Here is a 10,793-nt window from a genome sequence, read left to right on the forward strand (position 1 = left end):
CATAAATGCTTTGCAAATGCTTATCTTCTTCCTCTTTTCCTTCTATACTACTTTATATTTGGGAAACCCTAGGAAATCATCAAAAATATTAACTAAGATTATTTATAACTTTGCCAAAATTGTAGGAAAATAAAAATTCCAAAAGGGAATAATAGAAAGTAAAATCTCATTCAAATAACTACAAAATATATAAATTATCTGGGAGTCATTCTACAAAAGCACACAGAAGGTTTCTACATGTTCATTTACAAAGTGATCCTTAAAGAAATGAAGGCTAATTTAAATAGCTGAAGAAATATTTAGTGTTTGCATCATGCCAATATAATAAAAATGGAAGCGGACAGGTAGCACAGCGAGTAAGAGCACTGGCCCCAGAGTCGGGATGACCTGGGATCAAATCTGGGTTCAGACACTTAGCACCCACCCAGAAACACCTGACCGTGTAAGCTTGAGCAAGTTACTTAACCCCAATTGCTTTAAATATATATATATATATATATATATATATATATATATATATACACATATATATACATAATAAAAATGAAAATACTACCAAAGTTAATTTATACTTTTATTGCTATATCAATCAAATTATGAGATTCTTTTAGAATTTGATAAAATAATAACGATTCTTTTGAATAAACAAAAGTCTAGAATATCAAGGGAAATTATTAAAAGAGAGGGATGAAACAAAAATACTTTGTAAATGTTAATTGATTTTAATTAGTTAAATGATATTGAAGTATTAATCACTGGTGATTGATATGAATATTATAGTCTGAAATGGGGGCTAAAGTCAATATCATTAATTAACTCTCAGGTGCTAACCATAGAACTCTGAGAGTGAGAGTGGGCTAAGATAAGGTCCTAAAATCTTTTGCTGGGGATTTGAGTTTCCATTGACAGTAGGAGTCTCCTTTGGAACTTATAAAAGTTATTAATGTAAAGGAAAACAATGACAGATTTCAGAACTCTGATCAATGTAGTAACTAATCATTACTTCAGAAAATGGATGGTGGGCTATTGATGTGGAGTGAGGCGTGCATTTTCAAATATTTCCAATGTGTTTATTCATTTGCTTATTTGTTATATGGGGTATATTTACTTGGCATGGATGGTAGCAGTGGGGGTGAGGTCAGTTGGGAGAGAAAAAAGAATATAAGAAAATACTAAAAGAAAACAAACATGGAAACATACAAATAAAAACATCAACTTTGGGGAGGGTGAAGGGAATTCTCCTTCCTCCTCAATGCTTTTAAAGGGGGGAAAAGTTTATGCTCTAGTGCTTATAATCCCTAAAGGGGCTAGCAATTTTCCCAAGTGGTTTCTTGACCTAGAAGAGGAATAGGAGACACAAAGGGCATCTGAGGCAACTATGACTTAAGAAATGTGCTTTTAGACATTCACCATGAGCAAGTATTTGGTGCAAAGAATGTCAACATGGCCTTTGAAGAAGTGGAGTAAGAAAATCATTATGAAACCAACTTAAGGCTTTTCAAGACCTTCTCCCCTCTTAAATTGTCTTCACTTAGTCATTAGCTGATAAACCTGTGATTGAATATTTGAGAGATACTAATTTTTTTTTTGCTTCAAAGCTCATCATATTTTGGGTTGGGGAATTAAGAAACTACTTTGTTTCAACCTGAGTGAAAGAAGTAGAGTTAATACATATTCTTTAAGAAATATGCAAATATGAAATATGGAATCTTCTCAATTTTTAGTTCTGGTAAAGATTTTTCCTCCAGTTTATATGGGAACTTTTATTTCTTTGGAGTCTTGATTCTTTGTCTAACTGATCTTTTTATTTATTTATATATTCCCATGAGTAGTGCATATACAGAATTTTTTAACAATATAGGCCTTTTATTAATATTTGAGAAATTGAGTGACATAAAGAGCCATGGAGTTGGAGTCAGAAGACTTGTCTCTGATTCTTTATCATCCATATGGACAAATGGACAAATGAATAAATCATTTAACCTCTTTAATCCTATGTCCTCATATCTAAAATGTGCATGAAAATGTGTTTACTCCACCTAATTCATCACTTTAAATGAGAAAAGTATTTAAAATATAAAGTACTATCAATATATATGCACATATACATGTATATATTCTTATTATTTTAGGGCATCCATTGTCTTGCAATTTTTCTATTATTAGAGATAAATGTTCATATAGTTGAATGAATAGTAATGCTTCAACATAATAGGGAGGAAAATATTGGTTAGTAAATGTCAGTGAAGGTTCTTTGTCAAAAGGGAAAATTTTTACAATAAGGGAATATATATTTATATGCACTCATGTGTGTATGTGTTATATATATATATATATATATTCATATATATGTATTATGTATGTATATATATATGCCCCATTGTTTCATTAGTGTGGAAACACTCTCCACCAACATAGTTTGTAAATCATCTAAGATTTATAGGCTCAGAAGCTTGTCTGAGGCTTAGGGAAGTTAACAGATTTACCAACGGTCAAATGGATTATAGTATCAGGGGCAAGATTTGAATGGAAGTATTCCTCTTAATAGCTTGACATGGTGTATTGTGTAGTGTTACAATACACTACAAAATGCTGGTTCTCATATAAAACATAATATAAATAAATTTTTTCACATGGTTGGACAGTGAAATATTCCAGAAAATTAAATACAATAATTCATGGACTGAATATGACAGCATAGCACATCATATCAGATCATAACATATCAGTTAAGTTATGGATAGAGTTATAGATTTGAAGTCATGAAGATCTGAGTTCAAATCCAGTCTCAGACAGGCAAATCATATGAAAAAAATGCTCTAAATCACTAAGTAGAGAAGTGCAAATCTAAACAGCTCTTAGGTACTGCATCACACCTATCATATTGAGTAACATGACAAAAAGGAAAATGATAGATATTTGAGAAGATGTGGAAAAATTGGAACACTAATGCATTGCTGGTGGAGTTGTGAACTGATCCAACCATTCTGGAAAACAATTTGGAATTATGCCCCAAAATTATGCCCCTATAAAGCTGTGAAGTCCCTTTGATTCAGCAATAACACTACTAAGTCTGTATCCAAAAGATATCATAAAAAAAGGAAAAGAAACCACATGTATAAAAATATTTATGGCAGCTCTTTTAGTGGCAGAAGACAAGTTCTGGTATATGAATATAATAGAATACTATTATTCCATAAGAAATGGTGAGCAGGTGGATTTCAGAAAAACCTGGAAAGACTTGCATGAACTGATACTGAGTGAAGTGAGCAGAACCAGGAGAACATTGTCCACAGCAAACAGTAACACTATGTGATGATTACCCATGGTAAACTTAGCTATTAGACATAAATTGATCCAAGACAATTGCACAAGATTCATGATGGAAAATGCTATTCACATCAAGAGAAACAACTATAGAATCTGAATGCAGATCAAAGCATACTATTTTCACTCTTTTTGTTTTCTTTTCTTTTCAATTTTTTCCCTTTTGTTTATATTCTTCTTTCACAACATGACTAATGTGGATAATTGTTTAACATGATTGTACATATATAACCCTGTTGAGAACACTATGGAAGAGTTCAGCCTATCTCTCTAGGATCATGTCCTTATCACTAATCAATGTGATTCCATCAGCACTGAGTAGTTGGGATGCACCATAGGTCTTTGGTCCACAAATAGCCTTCAGGGCATCATAAAAACACTTTGGTTTGTTACTATCAGCATAAAACTAAATTTCATCAGTCTTCTTACTGAGACAAGAGTCCTACATTTCTTCAAACTTTGCTTATACTTTACTTTTGATGGAATTAAGTGCTGCCTTCTTAGAGATGAATGAACTAGCCTGCAGGTAAATCATATGGAGTTCTTGTTTTTCATTTAGCAGCTTCTTAATTTCCCAATTATTTTCATCAAACCAGTGTTTGTGAGTGTTCTGACCCAGATAAATAAATGCAGTGCTATACACCAAATCTCCAAAATCTATCCACTTCTTTTCTGCTCCACTCTTGCCAACTGTGTGTTGGCTCAACTTTCCCTCTAAGTTATCCACATGCTATTTCAGCTCAGAGAAGATTTCTAATCTGTTTACATCAATTCTTCTGATAGTAATTTTGCAATGGGGTCTCTGCTTTTGTTGAATGTGAATATTTAGCTTGGAGAGAATAAGTCTGTGACCAGTCCAGCACTCTGCATCACACATTGCCTTCATCATTCTCACATCCTGTCTATTTCTTCTTTTTACAATCACATAGTCTATTAAATGCCAATGTTTGCTATAAGGGTGCATCCATAAAATTTCATTGCATTTAGGTAGATGGAAGACTGTATTGGTGATGAGAAAGTCAGGAGATGCACAAATCTTTAGTAGCAAGTGACCATTCATGTTGCTGTTTCTAACTCCATTCCTCCCAAGGACTCCCTGCCATGCCTGGTAGTCTGAGCCTATTCTAGCATTAAAGCTTTCCAGAATCATAAACTTGTCCTCTTTTGGAACATTGATGATGAGGGTTTTCAGGTCTTTATAAATTTTTTTTTTTTACCTCTTCAGAGTTCATCATGGTGGGAACAGAGGCACTAATGAGAGTGGGATAATGTTTTCCTGCAAGTGGCAATTACACCATCATAAGCCTATTATTCACTCCTATTAGTAGACTTACAAGCTTGTTTTGATTGCAAAATCCAAACCAGCTTCATGGTACTCCATTTCAGTGTGGCCACTCCAGAAAAAAAAAAAATGTGTATCCATCTCCAACTTCAGTAAGTTGGCCTTCATGTGCCAACCTTGTTTCACTCAGAGCTGCTATTTGGATATAATCCTTGCTGAGTTCTCTTGCAACAAGAGCTGCTTGTCCTTCAGGTCCACTGGATTTTGTGTTATCTATTAGTGTGTGTACATTCCATATACCATTGTATTTCAATGGGTTGGCCACCTTGTTCGAATGCAAAACACGTGCTTGCCAAGAGGACTATTCTATGGAAAACTGACACAGGACAAGAGTTCATATGGTGGTCAGAAGAAGTGATACAGAGACACTCTCAATGTCTCTCTTGAGAACTTTGGTATTGATTGTGTGACATGGGAGACATTCACACAGGACTACTCAGCATGGAGTGCCCACCTCAGAGAAAGTGTTGTGCTCTATGAGCAAAGCAGAATTGAAACAGATCAAAGGAAATTCAAGATGCAGGAATTTAGAGAATCCACCCCAAATGTTCACATGGACTATTTCTACCTGATCTGTGGTAGAACATCCTGAGCTCATATTTGTCTGATCAGCCACAGTCAGACACACTGAAACTTGACTTTAGCATAGTGATTTCATTTTGATGCTCTTCACAAATGAAGGACAACAATTAACCAACCAACATATATAACCTATATCAGATTGCTTACTGTTTGGGAAGGGGGAGAGAAGGAAGGGAGAAAAATTTGTAACTAAAAGATTTTATTAAAATGAATGTTGAAAACTACCTTCACATAAAAAAGACATAGCACATCAATTAATTGGACATAAAACTAAACAAAACTAGAAAAAGGACAAACTTAAAATCCCCAATTAAAAACAAAATAAAAATCCTGAAAATCAGAGGAGAAATTGATAACATTGAGAGTAAAAAAAATTGAATTCACAAATAAAACTAGGAGCTGATTTTAGAATTAAAAATAAAATACTTAAACCATTGGTAAATTGGATTTTTAAAAAAGAAGAAAAAAAAGCAAATGACCAGTATCAAAGATAAAAATAGCAAATATGCCATCAATAAAAATTACATTAAAGCAATTATCAAGAACCATTTTCCCCAAAAATTTGCCAATAAATATAACAATCTAACCAAAATGGATAAAAATCTTAAAAAAAATAAATTGCACAAGACAAACAGAGGAGAAAATAGAATACTCAAACACTCTTATCTTAGAAATAAAAATTGAAGACGTCATTAATTAGCTTCATTAGACAAAATCCCCGGGGACCAGATGGATTTACAAGTGAATTCTACCAAGCATTTAAGGAACAACTAATCCTAAAATTACAAAAACAATCTTTTAAAAATAGATAAAGAAAGAATTCTACAAAATTCCTTTCATGGTACAATTATGCTTTTGCTACCTAAACCAGGGAGAGCAAAATCAGAAAAAGAAATCTATACACCAATTTAGTTCATGAATATTGCTGCACAATTTTTAAATAAAATACTATCCAGGAGATTATGGCAATATGTCACAGGGGTCCTACAATATGACCATGTGGGTTTTATACCCTGAATGCAGGACTGGTTTAATATTAGGGAAAATATCATCATAATTGACCATATCAATAACTGACACAGCAGAAATCATAAGATTTTCTCAATAGATGCAGAAAAAAAGCTTTTGACAAATACAATATACATTCCTACTTCAAAAAAAATTCCCAGACAACATAGGAATAAGTGATACCCTTATTAAAATGATAAGTAGTATCTATATCAAACCCAAGAGCAGCCATTATCTGTAACAGAGATACACTTTAAAGCCTCCAAATAAGATCAGAGGTGAAGGAAGGATTAAAATTATCATCACTATTATTCAATATTGTATTAGACAAACGCTAGCTATAGTAACAAGGTAAGAAAAAGAAATTGAAGGAATAAAAAATAGGCTATGAGATAAACTATTACTCTTCACAAATGATATGATGGTATACTTATAAAACCCTAGAGATGCAACTAACAAATAGTTTAAATAATTAACAGCTTTATCAGAGTTGCAAAATATAAAATAAACCCACCTAAATCATTAGCCCTTCTGTATACCACCAACAAAAGCCAGCAGGAAAAGATAAAAAAAGAAACTCCATTTAAAATAGCTTCAGGAATTATAAAATATTAGAGAGTCTACCTGTCAAGATAAACCCAGAGACCATATGCACACAATTACAAAATATTTTTTCATATAAATATAGGCAGATCTAAACAATTGGAGAAATAGTAACTGCTCACAGGTAGCTGAGTCAAAATATTAAATGATAACTCTAAGTTAATTTGCTTATTCAGTGCCATGCCAAAGTACAAAAAAATTATATAAGAATCTAGAAAAAGTGACAAAATTCATCAGGAAGAAGAAAAGGTCGAGACTATCAAAGGAATCAATGAAAAAAGCGAAGGACTGTGGTCTAGAAGTACCAAATTTCAAACTATATTATGAAACAGTAGTGATGAAAATATCTGGTACTGACTAAGTGTTGCATCACTACAATAGATTAGGTACACAGTACATAGTAAATGACCATAGTAATTTAGTGTTGATAAACTCATAAAGTCAAGCTTCTGGCGTAAGAACTCATTATGTAATTTTAAAAAATTACTGGGGAACCTGGTAAACAGTTTGGCAGAAACTAGGCATACACCTATATCTCTCATACCATATATGATGTCAAAAAAGGTAAATGATTTATACATAAAGGGAGATACCATAAGTAAATTAAGGAAGCATGGAAAAATGTACATTTCAGATCTATGGATAAGGAAACTTTATGACCAATTATGAGATTTAGTATATCACAGGAACTAAAGTTGATCATTTTTATTACATGAAATTTAAAAAGCTTTGCACTGACAAAATAAATGAAACCCAAATTAGAAGGGAATAGTAAACTGTGGGAAAATTTTCACAGCAAGTTTCTAAAATGCATGTCAACTGAGCCCAATTTATGAAAATATAAGCCATTCCCATTTCATAAAGGATATAAACAGGCAGTTTTTAGAAGAAATCAAAGCTGTCAATTGTTCCATTTTAAAATATTCTAAATCACTATTGATTAAAGAAATGCAAATTAAAACAAGACCAAAGTACGTCACACCTATCAGATTGGCTAACATGACAGAAAAGGAAAATGATAAATGTTGGAGATGTGGAAAAATAGAAACACTAATGTACTGTTAGTGGAGTTGTAAACTGGGAAATAATTTGAACAATACCCAACAAATCATAAAAGTGAGCATACTCTTTGATCCTGCAATACCACTGCTAAGTCTGTATTCCAAAGAGAAGAAAGAAAAGAGAAAGGGACTTAATCATACAAAAGTATTTATAGTCACTCTTTTTATGGAAGCAAAGAATTAGAACCTGAGGGGATGTCCATCAGTTGAGGAATAACTGAATGAGTTATATTGCAGATTATGATGGAATACTAATTGTGCTATAAGAAATGACAAGTAGGATGGTTTTAGAAACCTTGAGAAGTCTTATATGAATTGATGAGAAGTTAATTGAGAAGAACGAGGACATTATACACAGTAACAGCAATATTGTAATGATTATCAACTAGAAAGAGTTAGCTGCTCTGATGAAGGCAAATGATCCAAAACAATTCCAAATGACCTAAAATGAAAAGTACTATCCATCTCTGGAGAGAAAACTAACAAGCTCTGAGAGCAGATAAAGCACACTTTTTAAACTTTATTTTTATTGGGGGATTTTTTTGTTTTACAACACAGCTAACATGGAAATACATTTTGTATTTCTTCCCATGTATAATTGCTATCATATTGATTGTCTTCTCAAGGAGTGGGGGAGGAGAAAGAGGGAAGAATTGGAAACTCAAATCTTTTAAAAATCAGTAAAAAAATTAAATGCAATTGGGAAATAAAACAGTTTATTCAGTGGAATAGATAAGGAACACCTACAGAAGAACATGAGAGCAATAGAGCAGTGACTGATTAATCCAAAGATACTTGCTAGTGGTGTAAGAACCCAATATTTAATTTTAAACTAAAAATAAACATAAAATTTATTTTTAAAAAAGAAATATGTATTACATGATAGCCCTTTTATAAACTATATCAAACCACCTACCATTTTCAGAATAGGGGAAGTGAGGGAAGGAGGGAGAAAATTTGAAATTAAAATCTTGTAAAATTAATGGAAAAAATTTCTTAATATGTAATTTAGGAAAAAATAGAATATTATTTAAAGGAAAAAAGTGGAAAAGATTAGGTAGACAAGATATAGTAGTAAAGGACTACAGTAATCTAGTGTTGGATTAACCCAAGGACCACAGCTTCTGGAACAAGAATTCACTATTTGGCAAAATCAGCTGTGATTTTTTTATTATTTTATTATTTCAACTTATTATTCAGATTATTTTAATTTATTATAATATTATTTTATTATTTCAACATAAAGGGTGATGCCATAAGCAAAATAGGAGAAAAAGAAATATTTTATATGTCAGATCTATAGAAAAGAGAAGAATTTATGACCAAACTAGAGAAAGAGCATTATAAAATGTAAGATAGATAATTTTCATTATATTAATTTAAAAGTTTTTGCACAAATAAAATTGATGCAACAAAATTAGAAGGAAAAAAGAAAGCTGGGAAACAATTTCTATATCACATATCTGTGATAAGTGTCATTTCTCAAATATATAGATAACTGAGTCAAATTTATAAGAATATAAGTCATTCCCTAGTTGAAAAATGGTCAAAGAATATGAACAAGTATTTTTCTAATGAAGAAATCAAATGAAAAAATAATCAAAACAATTCGGAGGTACCACCTCACACTATCCTATTGGTTAATATGACAAAAAAGGAAAATGATAAATGTTGGGAGAGGACGTGGGAAAATTGGGACCCTAAAACACAGCTGCCAGATTCCCTCCCACCCACCCAGTAGTATTCTGGTAGATAATAGTTGACTATATAATCCTTGTCATCTAGCTGAAAGACTCAGCAGATTCAAAGCAGCTAATATTCTTGCCTAGGCCTGTGGCTATATCCTTAATCCACTATGGAAATTTTGCCATTCTAGCTTTTACTGAATGCAAAGTCTTCTCTGAAAAACCCTGTTATACTGGTTCTTCCCAGTTGGAAGACCTGAGGGTTAAGTGCTTGATCTGGCCCCTGGTGAAGACTCTGCTTTTTACAATCTTCAGCACTGCTGAGCCTGTGATCTGCTCTGGGCAACCAGTTTTAAGTCAGTTTTCTTCCTAAATTGAAACTGAGCCCACAATATGTCACCATTTCCTGCTGCCTATTTGGAGCTCTGGGAGTTGATTCTCTCAACTCTCTGGGCTGTGCCTTCATCTACTTGTGTCTTGCTCTGGCATTTTGCTCTTGCATTTCACCTATGTTGCTCTGAAATGTATGCTTGTTACCATTTTTCCCCTCAAATTTTCTGTCATTTCAGGAGGGTCTTCCAAAGTCTCTCTGATCCTTGGAAAGTCTTCCAAGTATCTGTGATCCCAGGAAGTATTTTTGAACATTTTGGGGGTTAAGTAACTGAAGGCTTCTTGTCAATTTTAAAAAATTAAACTCTCTAGAATATACTTAGCATGAGTATTAATAGGCAAATTAATTATGTTATTAAAATATGTTGATTCAAATCTAAAAGCTCTGAGCTAAGTGGCACAAAGCCTATATGTTAGAAACATACAGGTATTGAATGCAATTTACAGAGACTTAATGAGAGTTACTTTATTTCTAACATAATAGAAGCAAAAGGATTAGAATATAACAATTACATGTTCTTTGTTATAAATATACCAGTATGGGGAGGCTAGGTGGCATAATGAATAGAGTACCAGCCCTGTAGTAAGAAGGACCGGAGTTCAAATCCAGTCTCAGACACTTAACACTTACTAGCCATGAGACCTTGGGCAAATTGCTTAACCCCGCAATTGCCCTGCCTTCCACCCTCCAAAAAAGCAAGATGGATAGATAAATAGACAGACAGACAGACGGGTGGATGGGTGGACGGATAGATAGATAGATAGATAGATAGATAGATAGATAGATAGATAGAT

The sequence above is a fragment of the Petaurus breviceps genome, unplaced genomic scaffold, assembly GCF_028583685.1.
Source record: "Petaurus breviceps papuanus isolate PSGF00001 unplaced genomic scaffold, PetGlider_PUasm1.0 164, whole genome shotgun sequence".
NCBI lineage: Eukaryota > Metazoa > Chordata > Mammalia > Diprotodontia > Petauridae > Petaurus > Petaurus breviceps.